At 45.4% G+C, this 24,665-nt stretch overlaps 1 pseudogene; it reads right to left on the reverse strand.

Annotated features, from left to right (window-relative positions):
• Positions 1–2,748: 2,748 nt before the first annotated feature.
• Positions 2,749–24,665, reverse strand: part of LOC134341928 (zinc finger protein 850-like) — a 64,284-nt pseudogene continuing 42,367 nt past the window's right edge.

The following is a 24,665-nucleotide window of genomic DNA, read 5'->3' on the forward strand; positions in this document are numbered from 1 at the left end:
TAATACTGGATCTAATCAGCAGTTAAAATCTCCTCCCATCACAAGGGAGTAAGTACACAGATTTGGCAAAAAGGAAAACAGACGTTCAAAAAATCCTGAATCATCTACGTTGGGGGCATATACATTCGCAAAAACAATCAACTTACTGTCTAAACTCCCTGATACAGTAACAAATCGACCATTAGAGTCCGAAACAACTTTATGCTGAATAAAGGAAACTATTATCTACAAAAATCGAAACTCCGCGTGATTTTGCGTTAAACGAAGAGTGGAATTGCATACCCTTCCACCCAGTAAAAAAATCGTAAGGTATCACAGCTGCGTATGTGCGTTTCTTGTTAAAAAAAAAATGGGTGCTTTTATTTTTTTAATATAAGCAAAGACTTTGTTCCTTTTGGTGGGGTGATTCAGCCCTTTCACATTCAAACTAAACAGGTTAATATTTCGAACCACTTTAAATACCAATCAACATGTAATTAAAAGATCTGGCCATAAGTTATTAAAACTAGAAAGCAAACCGTAAAGTAAGGTATTCAAACAATCATATATTCAACCCAACACAGCTCCCAGAGAGAAATAGGCCCTACCCCCTCCCCTACCCAAAGCGAGAAAGCTGACCAATAGACAGTCAGCGAGCTGAGAACTAAGTGCCAGCCCCAAAAAATCCTGTTGACAGAAAGGACTCCAGTCCTGCGATGTCATTATGTCCCTACCAAGACAAAACATAAAAAGCAAAATAACTCAGTATTCGAAAATATGAAAGGATCACTTTAAACAAATTCAAAGAAAGCTGTATTAAAATAAAGCCTCAAAACGGGATAAAATAATGTAGTATCAAAAAAAAAACAAAAGACAATATATGAACAGTCAAAACGTAAGCTTAATGAAACCTTATTTCAAATTCGTATTAACAGAAGAAAAAAACTTGATCAAATAAGAAGTATAGCAGTTTTAGACTTCATCTTTCAGAAACTCTTTTGCATCTTCAACTGAATTTATTCTTTTTCGCAATCCGTTCTTCAAAACCATACTCAGACGTGCGGGGAACTGAAGGGATGGTTTATATCCTTTATTATAAAATTCCGACATAACTTCTTTGTATTTCATGCAATCAGCCAAAACTTCAGGCGAATAGTCTTCCACAAATCTAACCTTGTAATTTTGGAAATTGATCATTCCTTGTCTCCGGGTATGGCGAATCAAAAGGTCCTTAATACGAAATTCATGAAAGGCTAGTCCGACTGACCTGGGTTTCGCTGCCAAGGACAATGACTTCTAAGTCGGCTCCGAAGTGAATATAGCAGGGAAAAGCTGCCTCAGAAAGTTTGCAAAAACCTTCGTAGGGTCAGCGCCTTCAATTGATTCTTCAAGACCCAGGATTCGCAAGTTACTTCTCCTATTTCAATTTTCGAGACTGATGATCCTTCTCAGCATTTTATCATTGGATAAAGATCACTCCTTGCAGAGTTTAATTGTATCTTCAACGTCCTCTTCAAGTGTCATTAGCCTCGCAGTATTCTCCTGAATTTGGTTCTCATGCTGAAATAAAGTTTGTTGAATTGTATCCAATTTGCTGTTGATCCGTTGAAACTCCTCAGAGAATTCCTACTTTTGCCGTTTAAGGAAGTCACTGATTGAATCCAAAGACTCTTTCTTTTGCAAACGCTTTGGTTCTTTTCCCAGCCACAGTAAAGCAGTATTGAAGTATTATAATAATGTTTCAAAAAAAAAGACTGGTAGGAGACAATTAAGTAAACAGTGTAGGAGCAATCGAAAAGAGACCAACAGGGCTCTGACTGCTTCTTATATCTAACATATGCTTCCTTCTTCCGCTTGACGAGTTGCCTTTCCAGTTCAGGTGCAGCCCGTCCTTGTTGTACAGGTCAGACCTTCCCCAGAAGAGATCCCAATGATCCAGAAATCTGAACCCCTGCCCCCTGCACCAACTCTTCAGCCACACATTCAACTGCCATGACTTCCTGTTCCTACCCTCTCTGTCTCGTGGCACAGGCAGCAATCCTGAGATTACCACCCTTGAGGTCCTGCTTTTTAACTTTTTTCCCGAACTCCCCATATTCCTTCTTCAGGGTCTCATCCCTACTCCTATCTATGTTATTGGTCCCCACATGGACCACGACATCTGGCTGCTCACCCTCTCTCCTGAGAATACCGAGAACTCCATCCGAGATATCGTGGACCCTGGCACCAGGGAGGCAACAGACCATCCGGGATTCTCGATCTTTCCCACAGAACCTCTTAACTGTCCCCTTAACTATCGAATCCCCTATCACTACTGCTCTCCTCTTTTCCCTCCTTCCTTTCTGAGCTGAGGGTCCAGTCTTGGTGCCAGACACTCAACCACTACAACTTGTCCCTGGTAGGTTGTCCCCACCAACAATATCCAAAAAGTATACTTATTGTTGATGGGAACGGCCACAGGGGTGCTCTGCTCTTTCTGTCTATTCCCCTTCCCTCTCCTGACAGTCACCTGACCTGTCTCCTGGCTTTTAGGGGTGACTGTCTCCCTGAAACTCTGATCTATTACTGCCTCTGCCCGCCGAATGATCCGATTTGACAGGAGCAGCAGCTGGATACACCTCTTGCAGGTGTAGACATCAGAGACAATTGTGTTGTCCCTGACTTCCCACATCCTACAATCGGAGCACTGGACTGCCCTATCTACTGCCTCCATTACTAACTCCTAAATTAATTAATTAAATAAACTTACCCAGCCTTACCTTACTGGGAGCAAGCTCATCCTCTGCCTCTGCTCGCTGAAATCTCTTGAGCCAAAGCCTCAAAGCTCCACTCCTTCACTGGCCCACTCACTCACTGGCCGCTCTCCACTCCAGTCCACGTTAAACTCCAGTCCCAATAAAGGTGAATATGCTGCAGGAGAACCTCCTCCCATGCCCAGTGACCAGTGTGCAGAACTGGGTGTGGTGAGCATCAGCAATAATTGCAGAGTTGATCACCAACAGTCACTATTGAAATTGCATTCGGCAACGATGATGGACAAATATCCAGCATGCAGCTCGTTGAAACTTTCTCCCCAGTGCAGAAATCGTGCTTGACTAATCTTCTGGAATATTTTGAGGATGTAAGTATGAAAATGGACGAGGGAGAGCCAGTGGATATAGTGTACCTGGACCTTCAGAAAGCCTTTGATGAAGTCCCACATAGGAGATTAGTGGGCAAAATTAGGGCACATGGTATTGGGGGCAGAGTACTGACATGGATTGAAAGTTGGCTGGCTGACAGAAAACAAAGAGTAGTGATTAACGGGTCCCTTTCGGAATGGCAGGCAGTGACCAGTGGGGTCCAACAGCTTTCAGAGCTGGGACCACAGCTGTTTACAATATATATTAATGATTTAGGAGAGAGAATTAAAAGTAACATTAGCAAATTTGCCGATGACACAAAGCTGGGTGGCAGTGTGAAATGTGAGGAAGATGTTATGAGAATGCAGGGTGACTTGGACAGGCTGGGTGAGTGGGCAGATGCAGTTTAATATGGATAACTGTGAGGTTATCCACTTTGGTGGTAAGAACAGGAAGGCAGATTATTATCTAAATGGAATCAATTTAAGAAAAGGGGAAGTACAACAAGATCCAGGTGTTCTTGTACATCAGTCACTGAAAGCAAGCATGCAGGTACAGCAGGCAGTGAAGAAAGCTAATGGCATGCTGGCCTTCATAACAAGGGGAATTGAGTATAAGAGCAAAGAGGTCCTTCTGCTGCTGTACAGGGCCCTGGTGAGATCACACCTGGAGTACTGTGTGCAATTTTTGTCTCCAAATATGAGGAAGGACATTCTTGCTATTGAAGGAGTGCAGAGCAAGTTCACAAGGTTAATTCCCGGGATGGCGGGACTGTCATATGTCGAAAGATTGGAGCGACTGAGCTTGTATACACTGGAATTTAGAAGGCTGAGAGGGGATCTTATTGAAACATATATGATTACTAAGGGATTGGACATGCAGGAGGCAGGAAGCATGTTTCCACTGATGTTGGGGGAGTCCAGAACCAGAGGCCACAGTTTAAGAATAAGGGGTAGGCCATTTAGAATGGAGTTGAGGAAAAACTTTTTCACCCAGAGAGTGGTGGATATAGGGAATGCACTGCACCAGAAGGCTGTGGAGGCCAAGTCTCTGGATGTTTTCAAGAAAGAGATGGATAGAGCTCTTAAAGATAGCGGAGGCAAAGGTTATGGGGATAAGGCAGGAACGGGGTACTGATTGTGAATGATCAGCCATGATCACAGTGAATGGCAGTGCTGGCTCGAAGGGCCGAATGGCCTACTCCTGCACCTATTGTCTATTTTGAACCCGGTAGTGTGTCACAACTGTAACATGCTGTGAGGTTTCAGTGTTAATGTAATGGCCTCTCTGTAATGTATCACTACTGAGGTAACGGTTTCTCTGTAGCAGCAATGTTTACGTTACGACTAGAGACAACAGGGTTTTGAAGTGCAGGGCTATCCAATGAGAGAAATGTTTTTCTTTCTTGTGAGTCTGGAAGAGAGATTTTTGCAGTCTTTTGCTGGGAGAGATGAGAAGACATGAATGGAGAGACTGGGCCCTTTTCCTTTATTTTTTCTTTACTAACCCTATAGTCAAAGTAAGAACTACAAAGCCCAATCGTTTAATCGCATATTATGTACCGTTCGTTATTTCGGGGTACTGATTTGTAACAGGGGACACATCGCGTAGCATCCACCCAAACGAGATTTCTTAAGTTTGGCCGGGCTGGGGGCTATCACCCCCTATATTAAGCTGCTAGCTGAAGCGAGAGTTACATATGGTTAGATGACTGAGTGAATCGCTTCACACATTCACAGCAGGTGAATGGCCTCTCCCCAGTGTGAACTCAATGATGGACATTTGGTGGCAATGGCTGAGAGAATCTCTTCCCAAAGTCTGAGCAGGTGATCGGCCTCTACCCAGTGTGAACTCGCTGGTGTCTCTGCAGGTTGGATGACCGAATGAATCTCTTCCCACACTCTGAGCAGGTGAACGACCTCTCCCCTGTGTGAACACGCTGGTGTCTCTGAAGATGAGACAACCAACTGAATCCCTTCCCACACACTGAGCAGGTGAACGGCCTCTCTCCAGTGTGAACTTGCTGGTGACTCAGTAGTTGAGAGGACAAAGTGAATCCCTTCCCACAGTCTGAGCAGGTGAATGGCCTCTCTCCAGTGTGAACTCGCTGGTGTACCTTCAGTTGAGATGAACGAGTGAATCCCTTCCCACAGTCTGAGCAGGTGAACGGCCTCTCTCCAGTGTGAACTCGCTGATGTACCTTCAGTTCAGATGACTGAATGAATCCCTTCCCACAGTCTGAACAGATGAATGGCCTCTCTCCAGTGTGAACTCGCTGGTGACTCAGTAGTTGAGAGGACAAAGTGAATCCCTTCCCACAGTCTGAGCAGGTGAATGGCCAATCTCCAGTGTGAACTCGCTGGTGTACCTTCAGTTGAGATGAACGAGTGAATCCCTTCCCACAGTCTGAGCAGGTGAACGGCCTCTCTCCAGTGTGAACTCGCTGATGTCCCTTCAGTTCAGATGACTGAATGAATCCCTTCCCACAGTCTGAACAGATGAATGGCCTCTCTCCAGTGTGAACTCGCTGATGTACCTTCAGATGAAATGACGAATTGAATCCCTTCCCACAGTCTGAGCAGGTGAATGGCCTCTCTCCAGTGTGAACTCGCTGATGTATGTTCAGTTGAGATGAACGAGTGAATCCCTTCCCACAGACTGAGCAGGTGAATGGCCTCTCTCCAGTGTGAACTCGCTGATGTACCTTCAGTTGAGATGAACGAGTGAATCCCTTCCCACAGTCTGAGCAGGTGAACGGCCTCTCTCCAGTGTGAACTCGCTGATGTATGTTCAGTTGAGATGAGCAATTGAAACCCTTCCCACAGTCTGAGCAGGTGAATGGCTTCTCTCCAGTGTGAACTCGCTGATGTACCTTCAGTTGAGATGAACGAGTGAATCCCTTCCCACAGTCTGAGCAGGTGAACGGCCTCTCTCCAGTGTGAACTCGCTGATGTATGTTCAGTTGAGATGAGCAATTGAAACCCTTCCCACAGTCTGAGCAGGTGAATGGCTTCTCTCCAGTGTGAACTCGCTGATGTACCTTCAGTTGAGATGAATGAGTGAATCCCTTCCCACAGTCTGAGCAGGTGAACGGCCTCTCTCCAGTGTGAACTCGCTGATGTATGTTCAGTTGAGATGAGCAAGTGAAACCCTTCCCACAGTCTGAGCAGATGAACGGCTTCTCTCCAGTGTGAACTCGCTGATGTACCTTCAGTTGAGATGAGCAAGTGAATCCCTTCCCACAGTCTGAGCAGGTGAACGGCTTCTCTCCAGTGTGAACTCGCTGATGTACCTTCAGTTGAGATGAACGAGTGAATCCCTTCCCACAGTCTGAGCAGGTGAACGGCCTCTCTCCAGTGTGAACTCGCTGATGTATGTTCAGTTGAGATGAGCAAGTGAAACCCTTCCCACAGTCTGAGCAGATGAACGGCTTCTCTCCAGTGTGAACTCGCTGATGTACCTTCAGTTGAGATGAGCAAGTGAATCCCTTCCCACAGTCTGAGCAGGTGAACGGCTTCTCTCCAGTGTGAACTCGCTGATGTACCTTCAGATTAGATGACGAAGTGAATCCCTTCCCACAGTCTGAGCAGGTGAACGGCCTCTCTCCACTGTGAACTCGCTGATGTACCTTCAGTTGGAATGATCGAGTGAATCCCTTCCCACAGTCTGAGCAGGTGAATGGCCTCTCTCCAGTGTGAACTCGCTGATGTACCTTCAGTGCAGATGACAGAGTGAATCTCTTCCCACAGTCTGAGCAGGTGAATGGCCACTCCCAGGTGTGATCTGACTGGTGTCTCAGTAACCGAGATGACAGAGTAAATCCCTTCCCACAGACTGAGCAGGTGAACGGCCTCTCTCCAGTGTGAACTCACTGATGCACCTTCAGTTGGGATGAGCAAGTGAATCCCTTCCTGCAGTCTGAGCACGTGAACGCCCTCTCGCCAGTGTGAACCGACCGGTGTATCCGTAGCTTATATGATTCAGCGAATCCCTTCCCACAGTCCAGGCAGGTGAACAGCCAGTCTCCAGTGTGAACTCGCTGGTGAGCCATTAGGTCAGATGAACGAGTGAATCCTTCCCTACAAATTCAGCAGATGACTAGCAATTTGCCCAGCTAACTGGTGTGTCCACAGGTGGGAAGACCGACTGAATCCCTTCTCACACACAGAACAGTTGAATGACCTTGTCCCAGTGTAAACTTGCTGATGTACCTTCAGTTGAGATGACCAAGTGAATCCCTCCCCACAGTCGGAGCAGGAAGGATGATCGAGTGAATCCCTTGCTCCACTTCTTAAATATCTGTACAGAGACAGCAAAACTGTCGTGTTGTGTTCGAGATTCCTGTAGACAAATTCCTTGTCATTTTTAACCTGTAAAAATATTTACAAAATCCATCAATGGGTGTAGGACCATATTTCAGATGAGATCACTTCAGTTGTCAAGGTGTGATCTGGTATCACACTGTTACAGTGAGGTTCAACCCAAGTTGGAGAGAGAAATCATCTTCTAACTGGGCACAGTGCTGGTATCTGAAATGACCATCAAATCTCTGATGCTCTTCCTGTCTCTGTAAGAATGGGACATTTTTGCCATCTCCAATCTGTGACCTGGCTCAGTGGACTCTCTCCATTGGTATTATTCCCTGTTCCCACTGAGCTGCATGGGTTCCTGGTCCCGCAGTAACTGAAACACTCACACAAATATCTGGCAGTGCATTCCACGCACCCGCCACTCTCATTGTGAAAAACTTACCCCTGACATTCCCTCAGTATCTACCTCCAAGCACCTTAAAACTATGCCCCCACGTGATAGCCGTTTCAGCCCCAGCAACAAAAAATCTGGCTATCCACAAGATCAATGCCCCTCATCATCTTGTACAGCTAAAAAAGGCTCTAAACATAAACAAGGAAATCATACATTACTTTGAGGATTTGTTAGAAGTATACAAAGTTATGAGGGCATAGATAGGGTAAATGCAAGCAGCTTTTTCCATTGAGGTTGGGTGGGACGACAACCAGATGTCATGGGTAAGTGGGGAAGGTGAAAATTTAATGGGAACATTTGGAAAAGCTCTGTACTGAAATGGTCGTGAGAGTGTGGAATGAGATGTCAACACAAGTGGTGAATATGAGCTCAGTTTCACCATTTAAAAGAAGTTTGGATGGGAGCCTGGATGGTAGGGGTATGGAGGGCAATGGTCCCGGTGCAGGAGGTTGCATCAGACAGCGTAAAAGTTTTTTCGGCATTGACTAGATGGGCCAAATACCCTGTTTCCGTACTGAACTTCTCCATTTTTCTATGACAGAGAAGCTGGCCAAACTTGTTTGGAAGGGAAAAGGTAGGAGTGACAACGGAGCAGCAATGGCTGGAGTTTCTGGGAGCAATTCGGGAGCTGAGTGATCGATACATCCCAAAGAAGTGGAAGCATTGGAAAGGCAGGAGGACACAACTGTGGATGAAATGAGAAGCCAAAGCCAACATAAAAGCCAAAGAGAGGGCAAACAAAAGAGCAAAAACTGTTGGGAAACTTTTAGAAACCAACAGATGACGACTAAAAGAAAAGTTGGATGAGCTCGGGAGGTGAAATTATGATATTGTGGTCATTAGTGAGTCTTGGTAGCACCCAACAGTCTGAGGCACTTAGAGGAACAAAATATCCGGGGCCTCAATATCTCTTGAAAACCAAGGTACCCTGCGCCAGTTACCTTTCAACTTTTATTTTGTCAGGCACATACAAACTAGACACCCTCAAAATTTCACTTCTGAAGGCCTCCCACTTACCAAGTACTCCTTTGCCAGAAAACAGCCTGTCCCAAACCACACTTGTCAGATCCGTTCTGATACCATTAAAATTGACCTTTCTCCAATTTAGAATTTCAACCCGTGGTCCAGACCTCTCGTTTTCCATATTTACTTTGAATCTCATGGCATTATGATCACTAATTTCTGTCACCAGCCCTGGAACATTTCCTAACAGCTCATCGCACATTTCTACATCAGGAATTCTACGTACTGATTAAGGGTACATTTGACAAACTCTACCCCGCTTAGTCCTTTTACAGTATGTGAGTCCCAGTCAATATATGGGAAGTTAAACTCACACCTTTGTTTCTTGTTTCTGCAATCTCTCTACAAATTTGTTCCTCTAAATCCCTCAGACTGTTGGGTGCAACCAAGTCCCAATAATGGCTACAATGTCATAATTCCCTGTCCTGAGCTCATCTGGCTTTCCTACGATGCTTCTTGCATTGTGATATACACAGCTCAGCACATTCATCGCTCCATGCTCAACCATTTGATTACTGACTCTATCTGAGGTCTGAACAACATCTGACTGGTGTCAAGAAAACAAACTCTCCCTCATTGTCATAAAAACAAAGGAGCTGATTGTGGACGACAGGAGGAATGGAGACAGGCTAACCCCTATTGACATCAATGGATCTGGGGTTGACAGGGTGAACAGCTTTAAGTTCCTCAGCATAAACATCACCAAGGATCTCACATGGTCTGTACATACCGGCTGTGTTGTGAAAAGAGCACAGCAGCACCTCTTTCACCTCAGATGGTTGAAGAAGTTTGGGATGGGGACCCAAATCCTAAGAACTTTCTACAGGGACACAATTGAGAGCATCCTGACTGGCTGCATCACTGCCTGGTATGGGAACTGTACTTCCCTTAATCGCAGGAACCTGCAGAGAGTGGTGCGGACAGCCCAGCACATCTGTAGATGTGAACTTCCCACTATTCAGGACATTTACAGAGACCGGTGTGTAAAAAGGGCCCAAAGGATATTGGGGACCCAATTCACCACAACCACAACCTGTTCCTGCTGCTCCCATCCAGGAAACGGTACCACAGCAAAAGGACCAACAGGCTCCGGGACATCATCTTCCACCAGGCCATCAGACTGATTAATTCATGCTGATACAATTGCATTTCTATGTTATATTGACTGTCCTATGTACAAACTATTTATTATAAGTTACTGTAAATTACAAATTGCACACTTAGACAGAGACATAACGTAAAGATTTCTACTCCTCATGTATATGAAGGACGAATGTAATAAAGTCAATTCAATTCACCCTCCCCACTATCTGTTCTGTCAGTCTGACTCCCATTCCCCCTACAACTTATTTTAACCACATCACCCTCTCCCCACACTAGCACTAGCAAGCCGTACCACTGGGATATTAGTCCCCTCTTGTTCTGTTCCCCTAACTAACAAATCCCCTATCACCCCTTTGACTTTCCTCTGCCAGGTAATTCCCCCCATAAGTTTCTAAAGTGGTCCACCTGCTGTTGTATGGGATAGCAACAAGAGTACTCTGCGATGGCTATTTAAACTCATTCCCCTTCCTGACTCTCACCCAGTTTCCTGTGTCCTGCACCTTGGGTGTAACTCACCTCTCTTCATGTCATATCTATCACCCCCTCCAACTCCTGGATGATCCGGAATTCATCCATTTCAAGTTCCAACTCCATAAAGTGCAGGGTTACAAGCTGCAGCTGGATGCACATCTTGTAGGTGAGGGCATCAGGGACACTGGAGGTCTCCCCACCTTCCCACCAATGTCCCTCTAATTTGTAATGACCCGTGTGCACATAAAGCTTGTATTATGCATTTTTTTAAACCAGTTTCTGTATTGTACATAAATATTTCCCCTGAACACTCCTGAGGAATTGAGGATATATAAAAAAATCTGCTGGTCACCAGGGGAGGGTCAGACTGTGGGAAGGGTGGTACTGAGGGAGGGTAATACTGTGGCAGGGAGGGTCACACTGTGGGAGGAGTGGTACTGAGGGAGGGTCACACCATGGGAGGGGTGGTACTGAGGGAGGGTCAGACTGTGGCAGGGAGGATAACACTGTGGGAGGAGTGGTACTGAGGGAGGGTCACACCATGGGAGGGGTGGTACCAAGGGAGGGTCACACTGTGGGAGGGGTGGTACTGAAAAATCTTTTTTGAACCTATGTAGAATAATTGGGAGTGAATTGGAATTTTTTAGCTGAAGTAAACTCTGTCTTCAGTGGTTAGCTAAGTCAGGCTCATTACCAGTTCCCTGTGACTTGCAGAGAGCGACACTGAGAGCTGATAACATTATACATTATACCCTCTTTTGAGTAAGGGGAGGAGGACTCGCCGATAAGGACAGGAATCAACATCTGTCTATAATTAAGTCAGGGCTTTGCAAAGGGAATAACTGATAAGGACCGGACAGTACATCCATCTGTAATTAAAACCTTGATTTTGCGAACACTCTTATCTAAGTAATTAAGTTTTGCACCAACAGACTTGATGGGTGTACCAGTTCAAATAACATCTTGCAATAGTAATGTATGGGGCTTACTATGTATAAATATACGGCTGTAACCGGACTAAGTCAGTCCGCTTGTCAGATGGTGGCAGTGCTTACGTGCCTTCCCTTTAACAACTGGGTCTCAAACTCCTGCAGGAGAATGCACAATAAACTGTGGTGACGATAAGAAGCTGGTCTCTCAAGTTTTATTCAGATTCAACGTTAACATTTGGTGTCACGAACAGGATCTCAATATAGGGAGTGCCAAGCAGACGGGCTGAATAAGTGTCTGGACCACTCTGGGGACTGCGGAGACTGACTGGGTGCCCAATAGGTATTTTACCTTTTGTCACTCTCCCTTAGTTCCTTTGGAGGTACGGTCCCTCACCCAAGGCTGATCGCATACCTTGACAGGATGGGGAAAGAATCTGTCGGGAGTCTCGTATAAGGTAGGGAAAATTTTACTAAGTGGGCAGGAGGCAGACGTGCCGGGTAAATTTATCAACTGAGCAGGAGGTGCCAGCTGGGTAAATTTATTTGATTGTTAATTGAGCAGAAGGCTTTGTGCCAGATAAGTTACTTGGAGAACACAGGTCAATTGCAGTCGATTGATACGAGTGGGCCAGGAACAGCCCTACACAATATGTGTCAGAGTTTTCAAGACAAGGAAAAAGCTTTACGAATGTTGAGTGCAGGGCTGAATAAGAAATTGGGGAACAAAATGAGGCCACTGGTGGGAAGCGGGTGTGGAACCTGGAATATTACCTCATGAAAACAAGCAGTAAATTTGATTTGGAAAAAGCACTGTGGAAAGAAGTGGAAATTGTTGAAAAGGGAATGGAAGGGAAAGGCAAATGTAAAGTGGAACAGTATATGATCAGCAAGTTGGAGGAATAATGCATGTGACAAAGGGATAGAGGTATGTACTCCAGAAGGAACGCCAAAGGTTGGGAGACGCTAAAAGCGGAGCATGAATGGGTGGATGGGCACCGAAAACGAGAGCAGGAAAAACAACGTAAGCAAAACAAGACCAAGATAGGAGAGAAGGGCAGGAACGTCAGTCTGAAGTTCAAACTGATTGGGAAACAAGGAATCCCGAACCCATGTCTGCATACCGACCCGGTTTGAGGACAGTGACCGTGATGAGGAGTGGGCACCCACCATAACCCCCACCCACCTTATCAGGGGCCAAGTGCACGCAATGCTCCTGAACCCCAATCCTCCCAGTACTCACATACGGTGGCCGCTCGGGTAAAACAGCGGCGGCAGGGAAGGGGAGGTTCTCTATACCCTGAGATCCAGAAAGGGAATACAGAGGATTATTCCGAGACAGGGAGGGAAGAATCCAATAAAACCCCAGAGTTAATGGCTCCACAAAGACAATTGCCAACCCAAATGCTGCCCAGTCCACGAGCAGCTGAGGAGGGAAAGTCCTCAATGATTCCTGTGTATGCACCCTGGAAGCTTCAAGAAATGATAATGATCATGATTCAGCCCCAGATAGAAAAGAAAAACCTGGACAGTTTGCTCAGTATGTCCTCAGTATTATACAAATGTATAATGCAACACCGCAAGATTTATTCTGTCTCTGCTGCATGATTCTCTCAGCTGATGAGGGGCAGAAATGCAAAGCAGAATTGAGATACCAAACCTATCAGGAGTTACAGGTGGGAAACCACAATGAGAATGAACAGACAGACCAGATTATTCAAGCCTTGGAAGGGCTCTCCTGCAACCTGTAAACATCAGTAAAGTACCTGAATGCAAACCGAAGCCTGGGGAATCAGGACCAGACTATTGGGAGCGATTTCTGGCCTGCAGCAGCACTTTCGCAGGACACCAAGCCTTCAATGATGGGAATCTGTCCCCCCAGTTTAATGCCTTTCTTCTCCTATGCTTACCAACTAAGTTAGCCAACATGATTAAGACAAATAATATGGATTGGCCTGACAATGACCAAAATCGAATGCGATGAGCTTTAATATATTATTGGGACCCGGCTTTCGAATCCTGATCAACCCCGAAAGGAAGTAATATTAAAGCTGAATATGTTCAGCAGGTAGAAGGATGCGAGCGGGCTATATCTGGGATCAGAAATGGGAACACAAACCTACCATGGGACAGGTGGGGACAACAACCTGTTTAGAAATTGACAAGCAAGGACGCTTCCTGCTGTGAGTACCACCCCTCAGGAAAAGCCCAATGAAATATTGCAAGTTGCTGCAATTCCAATTCCATTTACGGGGGCCACCACAATCACTCTTAATCAGGAAATAGTACTGGAAAAGGGATTCCAGCCATCAGACGCTACAGTCACTGTGTCTGGGTTCGAAGGCACGGAACATACGTATTCACGTACCCAGCTACTGCAGGTGGAATTCCAGGGCAACCAGTGTGAGGTTTCATTTACAGTCACCACCAGTCTGGGGTGTAATCCAGCAGGGAGAGACTTGCTCTGTCCGCTGGAAGTCGAGATTCTATAGACGGACAAGGGTGTCACCCTGAGACCAGCAAACAACCGACAGCTTCCCCAGTTTCTGACTCCCCGGTGTGGTGGGCACTTAATCTGGACTCCACTGCATTTGAAACCCTTCTGCCAGCGGCCAACCCTCATGTGACTCTGTGCTATGACCCTACTGAGGAAAGCCAATATTATACACCCCTCGAGGGACAGAAGTTCCTAGTCACAGTGATTGAAGAGGTTAAAGGAAGAGAGGGCAGTGCATTACTGGCTGAAGTTCCGGATTTCCTTTGGCGACAGACAGGACTGGTGGTTCCCCATACCACTGTAGGTGTTTGCCCTGGGTTCAAGCCAAAGAACCTAGGGTTCCTTGCCTACACCCTGATGAAACAAGCATCCAACACTGAGGGAGACTGGCAAGACTTGCCTGCGGGCCAACTCCGATTCTGGAAGGAGTCTGAGGTGAAGACGGGACATCTGGTAAGACACTCTTTTAATATTAACCGAACCCAAGACGTTGTATCCCATCTCTGCGCAATTTCAGGCCATGAAGTCGGCCGCATCAACTGCCCCCCGCTGTCCGGATCACCGTGAAAGAAGGACAGACTGTGCTATCCATTCCACAATACCCCCTCAAGGCTGAGGCAACGTTTTATGTGGATGGAAGCTCTTTTGTGGATCCAGCAGAGAAACAATGTTCTGGCTATGCGATAGTGACAGACAGTGAAGTAATTGAGCAGTCCTCTTTTGAAACAGTTGTCTCCGCCCAGAAGGCTGAGCTGTTTCACTCGTGCCTGTATCCTAGCAACAGACTAAAGTGCGAACGTTTACACAGACTGCTGTTACACATTTGGAGTTGTACATGACTATGGGGCTCTCTGGGAACGTGGGGATTTCTGACTTCCTCTGGCCACCCCATTAGTAATGCCACCTTTGTAAATGACTTACTCACTGCTCTACAGCTACCTCGAGTTTCAGCTATTATTAAATTTGCAGCCTGCACCCGCAAGTCCGACCGGGACACTAAAGGCAATGCTTTAGTAGATTAGACAGCAAAAAGTGTGTCACAATCCTCAGGAGTTGTAGCCCCCTCGGGTTCAGTCAAGCAACCTTCTGTGACTGAAGCAGAACGGGTTTTCCAGACGTGGGAGGTACGTACTTTTCAGGGGGACGCCTCTGAGGAGGAGTGCAAACTGTGGTCCGAGATGGGGTGCCAGAAAGACCCCGATGTAGGATTTTGGATCACCCCAGTGGGACAGGTTCATGTTCCTGCACAGTTTCTACCAATATTGGTCCATTATATACATAATTGAACACACCTGGGAAAGGAGGGAATGATTGGTAACCTGTACCCTGCACACCGGGTATGACTCCCTTGACAGGTGAACCTTTTTCGCATCTACAAGTTGATTTTATTGAATTGCCTAGAGCACATTACTATAGATACTGCTTCGTTATTAGAGATGTGTTTAGTAGATGGACTGAAGCTATTCCAACTACCAATAATACTGGTATGACTGTTGTGAAGGTATTATTACGGGAAATAATTCACAGGTACGGCCTGCCAAAGATGCTCTCTGACAATGGCCCATACTTTGTAGTGAAAGTAAACGAAGGGGTATGTAACAAACTAGCTATGAAGCGACAATTCCACTGTGTACACCACCCACGGGCCGCTGGCATAGTGGAGAGAGCCAATGGCACTCTGAAGAGTAAATTGGCCAAACTAACAGCAGAGTCTGGACTCACTTGGTTGAAGGTCCTACCGTTAGCCCTGTTCCACACGAGGGTTACCCCACAGGGGAAAACAGGGTCATCACCAGCTGAAATCATTTATGGACGGTCCATGAGGACAATCTGGGGATCAAGACCTTGTGTACCATTGCTCCCAGGAAGTCTACCAGCAAACTTGTATATGCATACCCTAGGGGAAGAGATGAGGAAATATATATGCCAACTAACCAAAATCCTACAAGCATTATGAGGGGAGCTTGATCAGTTTGTGGCCTCAGGTAGATGGAGTCAATTTTAGAAAACCTAGTACATTTATTTTTCGCAAACAACAGGAATTCTGCAGATGCTGGAAATTCAAGCAACACACATAAAAGTTGCTGGTGAACGCAGCAGGCCAGGCAGCATCTCTAGGAAGAGGTACAGTCGACGTTTCAGGCCGAGACCCTTCGTCAGGACTAACTGAAAGAAGAGTGAGTAAGGGATTTGAAAGTTGGAGCGGGAGGGGGAGATCCAAAATGATAGGAGAAGACAGGAGGGGGAGGGATGGAGCCAAGAGCTGGACAGGTGATAGGCAAAAGGGATACGAGAGGATCATGGGACAGGAGGTCCGGGAAGAAAGACAAGGGGTGGGGGGGACCCAGAGGATGGGCAAGGGGTATATTCAGAGGGACAGAGGGAGAAAAAGGAGAGTAAGAGAAAGAATGTGTGTATAAAAATAAGTAACAGATGGGGTACGAGGGGGAGGTGGGGCATGAGCGGAAGTTTGAGAAGGCAATGTTCATGCCATCAGGTTGGAAGCTACCCAGACGGAATATAAGGTGTTGTTCCTCCAACCTGAGTGTGGCATTTATTTTTCATACATTTACACACAGTCCAATGGTCGTGGAGCATACGGATTCCTTCTTTGTAGAAATTGGCATCTTCGACATCCAGAAGTGGTCCACAGCCTCGGGTGACTGAGCTTGTGGCCAAAGGTAGAAGGAAATGAGTTACTAACTTCAAACTTCCTGCATTTTCACTCAGAGTTGAACTGCTCGTGCATGTACCAAGAGCTGTATAATTCATCTCCTTCTACCTTCGGCCATGAACTGATCAATCACCCCTGCTGTGGACCACTTCTACAAAGAAGGGATCTGTATGCTCCACGACTGCTGGACTAAGTGCGTTCATGTAGGAGGGGACTATGTTTAAAATTAATGTGCCAGGTTTTCCAAAATTGACTCCTTCTACCATAGGCCACAAACGTATCAATCACCCCTCATACATTCACAGGTACGACAGCCTTACAAGGAAGAGAACTACCCCACAGACAGGAGTGACTATCCCACCACAGAACCTGGGGATTTTGTCCTGATCAAGAACTGAGATTGAGTGAATCTCGGACCTCGGTGGAGAGGACCATATCAGGTGTTACTGACCACTCCCACGGCTGTGAAACTGAAGGGGCAATCTCGGTGGATACATTGAACAGACTGCCAATGTGTTACTGAAGGAACTGAGTAGAAGGACTCTCTCGGACTAGAGGAAGATGTATTGGTTTCTAGTGATGTTCTTGTTTATGTCTTTGAGAGGGCTCACTCCAGCATCTGGGGTTCCCCATGCTAACACCTTTCTGTCTCTCTGTTACACCTAGGCCAAACAGGTAGAACTAGGGGCCTGCTGGGTTTGTGCCAAAATTCTGCAGCATGGTAAAACTATGATTCCAATGTCAGTAATCCAGCACAACCAGAGTGAGGAACTCTCAGCCTGGGCTTTCTCAAATAACAGCCAGGGAAGTGAGCTGAGGAACTGTGGTCCAGTCAGAGATGACTATGGCTGTCAGTGTTTTGAGAGATGGTATCTCAGGCTCCCATCAAACAGAACTTCCTATACTGGGAAACATGCATCCTGGCCATACTTGCAGGTACCCAGCAGCGGAGAGGAATAACTGAGACTGAGCGATTTTGGATGATCACTTTTCTCTCCTATGGAGTAGCCAGGAATTCACGAGAGATAATCAATCTGGCTACAGCACTTGAGGGGCTGGCCCCAATACTGCAGGGGCCCTGACAGAAACACAGGCCCAAGTAACAGAAATATCCACTGAAATGATTGCAATCCGGCAAACAGTCCTACAGAATCCTATGGCGTTTGATTTTATCCTGGCTGAGAAAGGGGGAACCTGTGCCATTATTGACACAGAATGCTGCACCTATATCCCTAATGAGTCTACTAACATTACATCCCTCTCCGACCACACTGCCAAGGAGACTGACAGCATCAAGAAAGTACGACAGGACTTACACAGGTTCACCAAAGGGTCGAAATGATGGTCTTTGAAGGCCTGTTCTGTAATTTGTGGGGTATGATATTGCATTATGGCCTAATAGTTGTAGATATCTTTGTTATAATTACTGTTGTACACTGTTTTTACCCACTGATAAGTCAATGCTCTACTCAGTTGCTTTCTCTGTAAAAAACTACTACTTTGTTGATCATGTAATGATCAAAAGGAGGGAATGATAAAGTATGTAAAAGGGTTAACACTTTGTTAAACAATAGTAGCCTATTTTTCAGAAAGCAACTGCTGATGATCAACAGACGTTCTATTTTAACTTCATCAGTCCACAGGACTGGTTTCCAAAATGCATCAGGCTTCTTTAAATGTTCCTTTGCAAACTTCTGAGGCTGAATTTTGTGGTGAGGACACAGGGACAGTTTTCTTCTGATGACTCTTCCATGAAGGTCATATTTGTGCAGGTGTCACTGCACAGTAGAACAGTGCACCACCACTCCAGAGTCTGCTAAATCTTCCTGAAGGACTTTTGCAGTCAAACGGGGGTTTTGATTTGCCTTTCCAGGAATCCTACGGGCAGTTCTCTCCGAAAGTTTTCTTGGTCTTCCAGACCTCAACTTGACCTCCACCATTCTTGTTAACTGCCATTTCTTAATTACATTACAAACTGAGGAAACGGCTTTGCTATCTTCCTTTTGCCTTCTCCTGCTTTGTGGGAACCATTTGTTTTAAATTTCAGAGTGCTAGGCATCTGCTTAGAGGAGCCCATGGCTGCTGATTGCTGGGACAAGGTTTGAGGAGTCGGGGTATTTATAAAGCTTTGAAATTTGCATCACCTGGCCTTTCCTAATGATGACTGTAAACAAGCCATAGCCCTAACAAGCTAATTAAGCTCCGGGAACTTGGTAAAAGTTATCTGAGAGCTCAAATCTCTTGGGGTGCCCAAACTTCTGCATGGTGCTCCTTTCCTTTTTTTTCACTCTAAAATTGTACAAAACAAAAATAATACACTAATCTTGCTTAAAATTTTGAAAAGAATGTTTCATCTTTAACTTTATGACTTTTGGAGATCGGTTCATATTCTACTCACTGCACTATTCACAGTAACAGAAATTTTCACCGGGGTGCCTAAACTTTTGCGTGCCACTGTAGCCAGCTGGGGTTTCAGGATGCTTAGCTCCTTGTGCACTCATGCGTAGAGATAGGACAGCTTCAGTCTGTTCTGTGTGTGTAGGCCATTATGATTATTTTGTAATTTGTCTTTAGGGGCTGTCATGTAGTAAATAACTTTGGCTCCAGTCTGTCTTGTGTGGGGGGTATCTGGACGGATATATCTGTGGTGTAAGGGGAATTGTTAGTCAGTTAGTGGATTGGGCGGGACAAGTCATGGACTCTTCCTCTTTGAGTGACTAACTGAGTAAGTCCCAGGTGCTTGGAATAAATAGTTTGCACTTATACGGTCTCTGGGTGACTTTATCCGGATTCAACTTCCACAGAATGGGAGTGGTTTTAAAGGGCTGGGCTGCTGGAAGCACATCACCAGACCTAGAGTGATTGCAACTGGGTCTGACAGAGGCATAACTGGTTCTTCTGGCAACATTCAGTCTCACTCCAACTATTTCCTACCATCCTTTGTACAAGTATGCAATGTCTAAAGGACCAGTGTTTGAGTAAAGGAGACTCACCAAACTTTCTCCTGACTGAGACACTGTTTTCTCCAAGTCAGATGGGTTCTCTCCAGTTGAAGCTCTCAATCCTCGGGCTGGTTTACTTGTTGCTGTTCCCTCGTCTTCAGTCGTGGTTTGCTTCCAGTTGGGATTTTTCTTCCAATAAATCTCTCAGCGCAGGTCTAACTTTAACGTGAAAGAGAATGAAGCACATTAACAATAAAAAGGAGAAACAAACATTTCTGCTTAACGTTACTAAGAACAAAACTCACTGAAATTTAAACATTGAAGGAAAACATAATGATCTCAGTGATCTTTAGTTGTCTCACATGTCACAAAACAACGTGGGATAAGAAGGAGCCATCATTCAGTCATGGTAAGACATAAGACACAGGAACAGAATTAGGTGATTCGATCCATCTGGTCTGCCTCACCACTCAACCATGGCAGATTTTTATTCCAACACCATATTCCTGCCTTCCTCCTGTAACCCCGAAGTTACTTAGCAATCATGAATATATTAATCTCTGTCAAAAATACACCCAAATGGCAGCCTCAACCAAAATCTGTGACAACAAATTCCACAGATCGGACATCTTTCGGTCAAAAATTTGTTTCATGTCAGTTTTAAAGGGAACCATCTTTATTCTGAGATTGTGCTGTCAGATCACAGACTCTCCATCTAATGGAAACATCCTCTCCATGTCCACTGTATCCAGGCTTTTCAGCATTCAGTAGGTTTACTTAACCATACATCCCTCCACCACCCCAAACGTTCCTCTGAACTCCATCGAGCACAGGCCCAGAACCATGAAATGTTCCTCATACATAAAGCCGATCATTCCTGAGATTATTCTTGTGTACATTGTTTGCAACAACTGTACAAACACATTTCCAGGAATAATAGACAAATTGATACCAGTATAATTTACGGGGAAATGTGCTTTCTTTACTGTTCTACTGTTACATACCTTGTGGGTATCTTGTGACTGTCTTATGACCATGATGTAATGGAGTATCTTGTGAGCATGATGTAATCATGTTGTGATGGTGGGGTCAAGTAATTTTCCCGCCAGTGTGAGGTCATCTGATGACCTGTTCCAACAGGTATACATGGGGAAACCCCTGTTGTTACGGAGTTAGTTCGTCAGTTTTGCTTCGTCTGTTACTCCATCAGTTAGTTTTGCTGCGTAATCGTCTCATGACATAGTTTCGTTTCAAAGCAAAGTTTTACTTTCTATTTTAAGGCAAAACCGTTGTGCTGGCAGTTTCGCCAATCGCTACCTGGTTTTGTCTGTTTACCTTTGCAGTCTAGTGTCGGAGAGTGAAGACCTTTACCAAACTACAGGAACCCGAAGGATTGAGTAAAGTTGGTGTCGTTTGGCGGATTCATAAAAGATCGACCTTACACAGGAGATTAGTGTCCCACACAGCAGATTAGTGTGCAAACTTAAAGCACACGGTATTGGGGGTAAGGTATTGATGTGGATGGAGAATTGGTTAGCAGACAGGAAGCAAAGAGTGGGAATAAACGGGACCTTTTCAGAATGGCAGGCGGTGACTAGTGGGGTACCGCAAGGCTCAGTGCTGGGACCCCAGTTGTTCACAATATATATTAATGACTTGGATGAGGGAATTAAATGCAGAATCTCCAAGTTTGCAGATGACACGAAGCTGGGTGGCAGTGTTAGCAGTGAGGAGGATGCTAAGAGGATGCAGGGTGACTTGGATAGGTTGGGTGAGTGAGCAAATTCATGGCAGATGCAATTTAATGTGGATAAATGTGAAGTTATCCACTTTGGTGACAAAAATAGGAAAACAGATTATTATCTGAATGGTGGCCGATTAGGAAAAGGGGAGGTGCAACGAGACCTGGGTGTCATTATACACCAGTCATTGAAAGTGGGCATGCAGGTACAGCAGGCGGTGAAAAAGGCGAATGGTATGCTGGCATTTATAGCGAGAGGATTCGAGTACAGGAGCAGGGAGGTACTACTGCAGTTGTACAGGGCCTTGGTGAGACCACACCTGGAGTATTGTGTGCAGTTTTGGTCCCCTAATCTGAGGAAAGACATCCTTGCCATAGAGGGAGTACAAAGAAGGTTCGCCAGATTGATTCCTGGGATGGCAGGACTTTCATATGAAGAAAGACTGGATGAACTGGGCTTGTACTCGTTGGAATTTAGAAGATTGAGGGAGATCTGATTGAAACGTATAAAATCCTAAAGGGATTGGACAGGCTAGATGCAGGAAGATTATTCCCGATGTTGGGGAAGTCCAGAACAAGGGGTCACAGTTTGAGGATAAAAGGGAAGCCTTTTAGGACCGAGATTAGGAAAAACTTCTTCATACAGAGAGTGGTGAATCTGTGGAATTCTCTGCCACAGGAAACAGTTGAGGCCAGTTCATTGGCTATATTTAAGAGGGAGTTAGATATGGCCCTTGTGGCTATGGGGATCAGGGGGTATGGAGGGAAGGCTGGGGCGGGGTTCTGAGTTGGATGATCAGCCATGATCATAATAAATGGCGGTGCAGGCTCGAAGGGCCGAATGGCCTACTCCTGCACCTATTTTCTATGTTCCTATGTTATTGAATCTTCATTCAGAATTAGTGATCTGCATCTGAGATAACCCCTGCAAGCTTGGGAAAGGTTTGTGCAGTGTTCACCATCCAGAAAAAGGTCAGTTCCTTTAACGTGATTCCTTTGGACAGAATCAGCAGTAACGTCACATCTTCAAAGAAATCCGTTTCCAGAGAAGTCTCTCCTTATTGACTGCATAAATCACTTGGACTTTCAAATCTACCACTTTAAGACTGTGTTTGAATTTACCACTTTAAGATATGTTCCAGAGTTTGGCTGTTTGTTAAATTGCCATATAGCAGTTAACTTCCAGTTAAGTTAGTCGTTTGTTTACTTTTCACCATTGTTGAGCAGAGTTTAATAAATGTTTAAGTTTGTTTATAAAACCTGACTCAATTCTATATTCATAGTTGCCGACCACATAACACTACGATCACAAAATAAGCCATTTCCATTTCCAAGCTAAACCAGGTTTATTTCAGGAAATATAAACCAGTCCAGGGTGAATGTAATAAAAAGAAACTGGAATTACCAGAAACACTCAGCAGGTAAGGAACAGGTGTGGGGACAGGAACACACTTTACAATTCAGGTAAATAACGTTTCATCAGAATGACTTCAAACGTTTTCAGTTTTTAGTGCCAATCTCCAGCAACTTGAGATTCTGTCTGATTTCCACCGAATGACAGACAGGGGGATTTCCAAACACAGTTTGAACACCAAACTCATGGGTCTATTTCTACTGCTGTAAACACGGAATAGCCCATTTACTCATAGCCTCTCCTCAGATTAGCAGTCATTGCTTCCAAAGGAACTCCAGAAATAAACATCTGATCCCAGACCAGAAATACTCGCTCAACACCTCATAAACCCAAGCAACTCGATCCCCGGGTCCATTTTACCTGGAGCAAAAACTGTGATATCCCAGGACCCAACCTCACAGAGTCACACAGCTGAACCTGCCACTCACTGACCCTGAAAATCTCACACATCATTGCCCGCCCCCATCTCACACTGGATAGTGCAAACCGGGATTTCCACACAACCAACGTCCAGCTGCTCAAAATTTCTGCTTCATTGCAGAAGGACTACCATCCAGCCCCATCTGTAGAAGCACTAACCAAAGTCAAAACCAAAACAGTAACAGTTACATATGCCTGGAATGTAGATCACAGGACTCTCCCAGTACTCTTTGCTGCCAGGAAAATGCTGCAGTGTGTCATCCAGTCACAGTTCAAAAACCAGCACCTCCACACCAATGCACAACAGAACTGGTACCTGATGACCCTCTGGCATTCCAGCTAACAAAAAGTGATTCTGGAAATAACTTAGCAAGGCCAAAGGTGCAAAAGAACACTTCACAATAACAACAAGGGTTAGAAGAAAGATTGCTGATATATAACATTGAGGAGGTGGGACACAGGGTGGACCGAGGTTGACCCAGATGGTTGATGTATATCGCTGAAGCAGGGCAGTGGGGTGGGGTTAGGAGACTGGACAGAGGTTGAACAAGATGGGCAGGGATGAGCACATGGAACCAGGTGGGAGAAGGGATCAAAGACAATCACTGATGGTCCTCCAGCAATACACAGATACTGAATTAATAGTACATACTACTGTATAACAGATCCTAAAATGACAAAGTTAGAACAAACAACAAGAACGTTGCCATATATACTTTGATCCTCACCAAATTTTTGTCAACACACCACAGAAAGTTTCCCATCCGGACACTTCACACGTTTCCATGGTAACTACTCTGCCCGTGACTGTGATGAACTCCAGAGACCTTTGGATACAGATCAGCACATCACAGAAACCATTCTGCCCCCTAGACTTCCCAGTCCCTCGGTAAAGCAGGCAGTGAAATGAAAGATCCCCACAACCTGGGACGTTCTCCTTTCTCACCCACCCCAATCGGGGAGAAGACAACAGCCGAAAGCTCAGGGACAAATGCGAGGAGCCTCAGGAAGCGAGGCGAGTTGGGGGAAGTTAACGGGACTCAGTGGCCAACATTAGATTTCCCCAACACAACATAGAGGAAACGTAGAACATAGAATAGTACAGCACATTACAGGCCCTTCGGCCCACAATGTTGTGCCGACCCTCAAACCCTGCCTCCCATATAACCCCCCACCTTAAATTCCTCCATATACCTGTCTAGTAGTCTCTTAAACTTCACTGGTGTATCTGCCTCCACCACTGACTCAGGCAGTGCATTCCACACACCAACCACTCTCTGAGTAAAAATCCTTCCTCTAACATCCCCCTTGAACTTCCCACCCGTTACCTTAAAGCCATGTCCTCCTGTATTGTGCAATGGTGCCCTGGCTATCCACTCTATCTATTCCTCTTATTATCCTGTACATCTCTATCATGTCTCCTTTCATCCTTCTTCTTTCTAAAGAGTAAAGCTCTAGCTCCCTTAATCTTCGATCATAATCCATACTTTCTAAACCAGGCAGCATCCTGATAAGTCTCCTCTGTACCCTTTCCAATGCTTCCACATCCTTCCTATAGTGAGGTGACCAGAAATGGACACAGTAC

Source organism: Mobula hypostoma, unplaced genomic scaffold, assembly GCF_963921235.1.
Source record: "Mobula hypostoma unplaced genomic scaffold, sMobHyp1.1 scaffold_42, whole genome shotgun sequence".
Classification (NCBI taxonomy): Eukaryota; Metazoa; Chordata; class Chondrichthyes; order Myliobatiformes; family Myliobatidae; genus Mobula; species Mobula hypostoma.